Raw genomic sequence first — 3,117 nt, 5'->3', positions numbered from 1 at the left:
GGAGCAGATTCGTCAGGTAAGTTGGAGAGTAATGTCTTCTTACAGGTGGGTGCAGAGTCTTCAGCTCTGAAGGTGAGTTTCCAGGTTCCAGGTGTATTTACAGGTGCAGGTGTACAGGTGAATATTTACAGGTTTGTGGAGGAGGCAGACAGGCAGCGTGCAGATGGTCTCAGGTGAGTAGCTCTCAGATCTCAGGGGAGTGTTTCTCAGGAGGCTCAGGGAGTTCCACTCTGGAGGCAGGTAAATAAACAAACAAACATCAACAGGCACAGATAACCTAGACTAAGTTCAGGCTGAGCTGCTTTTACCAAACATAAGCGTTGCTTCAGCGAAGTCCTGATCCACAGTGAATCCTTATAAAGCCAGTGAGCAGATGAGTCATCTGTAGCAGGTGAGTATGATTAGTGCTGCCAACCAATAAGGGAGAAAAAAAACACAGCAGCAGCAGCAGCAGCAGCAGCTGAAATGCCTCAGACACATTCATACAGCACTCTACTACACACACATTCATACAAAACTCTTCTACACACCTATTCCTACAACACTCTACTACACACATTCATACAACACTCTTCTAAACACACATTCATCCAGCACACTATTACATACACAATCATACAACACTCTACTACAAACACATTTTTAAACACTCTACCACACACACATTCATACAACACTCTTCTACACACATTCATACAACACTCTACTACTAATACATTCATAAACACTCTACTACACTCACATTCATACAGCACTCTACTACACACATATTCATACATCACTCTTCCACACACATTCATACAGCACTTTACACACATTCATACAACACTCTACTACACACACTACACATTCATACAACACTTTTCTACACACACAATCATACAACAATCTTTACACACACATTCATACTACACTCTACTACATACACCTTCATACAACACTATTCTACACACACATTCATACAGAACTCTACTACACACACATTCATACAACACTCTACTACACACACATTCATACAACACTCTACTACATACACATTTATACAGCACTCTACTACACCTACATTCATACAGCACTCTTTTATACACACATTCATAGAACACTCTACTACACACACATTCATACAGGACTCTGCTACATACCCATTCATACAACGCTCTACTTCACACACATTCATACAGCACTCTATTATACACACATTTATAACGCACTCTACTACACACACATTCATACAACACTATTCTACATACATATTCCTACAACACTCTACTACACACATTCATACAACACCCTTCTACACCCACATTCATACAACACTCTACTACACACACATTCAAACAACACTCTTCTACAAACACATTCATACAGCACTCTACTACATACACATTCATACAACTTTCTAGTACACACACATTCATACAACACTCTACTTCACACACATTCATACAATACTCTTCTCACACACATTCATACAGCACTCTACTACACACACATTCATACAACACTCTACTACACACACCACACATTCATACAGCACTCTCCTACATACACATTCATTCAGGACTCTACTACTCACACACACATTCATACAACACTCTACTACACACACCACACATTCATACTGCACTCTCCTACATACACATTCATTCAGGACTCTACTACTCACACACACATTCATACAACACTTTTCTAGACACACAATCATACAACAATCTTCTACACACACATTCAAACTACACTCTACTACATACACATTCATACAACACTCTACTACACACACATTCATACAACACTATTCTACACACAAATTCATACAGAACTCTAATACATACACATTCATACAACACTCTACTACATACACATTTATATAGCACTCTTCTACACACACATTCATACAGCAATCTACTACACACACATTCGTACAACACACATTCATACAGCACTCTACTACACACACATTTATCACGGATAAAATCGTACAACTTTTGGACAAGAGTTTTAATAAAAGCATTTTTTTTGTGTGAAGATTTTAATTTTGACCTGGGAAATAAAACAGATTCAAATAACATCAGTACATTTATAAATTCATTGTATAGTTTTAATCTTTATCAGTTAATATCAAAACCAACAATAATTACAACTCATAGTGCTACAATAATCAATAATATTTTCACAAATGTAACAAATGGGGATGTGATGGGAGGTATTTTAATGAGTGATTTGAGTGATCATTTACTAGTTTTCATGATTTATAAAAATGATCAAAGCATTACAAAATAAATCACAATTAAGAATAAAACAATAAACAAAAAAAAGCATTGGACAAATTAAAAGATGATTTACATAGACAAAGCTGGAAAGACGTGTATGTTGATGATGTGAACAGATCATATGATGAGTTTATCAATATTTTGGGAGCTCTGTATGAAAAGAATTGTGTGCAAAATAATTATACAAATAGAAATGTTGTTGACCAACCATGGATGACGAAAGGTTTGAGAAATGCTTGTAAAAAAAAACAATTATTTGTATACATGTTTCTTGAAATTGAGAACACAAGAGGCTGAAGAGAAATATAAGAAGTATAAAAATTAATTAGTTGCAATTATAAGGAAACAAAAGAAGGAATATTATAGTGATTTATTAAATAAAAGTAATGGTGATATGAAAGCTACAAGGCGAGTAATAAATAGTGTTCTGAAAAGTCACAAAGCAAAAACAGGTATTTCACAATATTTTTTGAAGGATGACAATGAAATCCATGATGAAAATGAAATTGTAAATGGATTTAATCATCATTTTGTGAACGTTGGATCAAGCCTTGCAGCTAAAATACCAAAAGTAGACAATAATGTGAACCATTCAGTTATAAGTTGTGACAATAGTATTTTTCTTAATGGAACTGACAAAGAAGAAATAATGAATGTAATAAAGAATCTTACAGATAAGAGATCAAAAGACTGGGTGGACATGGATATGATGTTTGTAAAGGACATAATGAGTTATGTTATCGAGCCGTTTACATATATTTGTAATTTATCATTTTCAAAAGGAATATTTCCAGACAATATGAAAGTAGCTAAGGTAGTTCCTCTCTTTAAAAATGGTGATAAATGT

Source organism: Nematolebias whitei, chromosome 19, assembly GCF_014905685.2.
Source record: "Nematolebias whitei isolate Nwh7 chromosome 19, NemWhi1, whole genome shotgun sequence".
Lineage (NCBI taxonomy): Eukaryota > Metazoa > Chordata > Actinopteri > Cyprinodontiformes > Rivulidae > Nematolebias > Nematolebias whitei.
The sequence above is the reverse complement of the archived record's forward strand: the minus strand, read 5'-3'. Positions refer to the sequence as shown.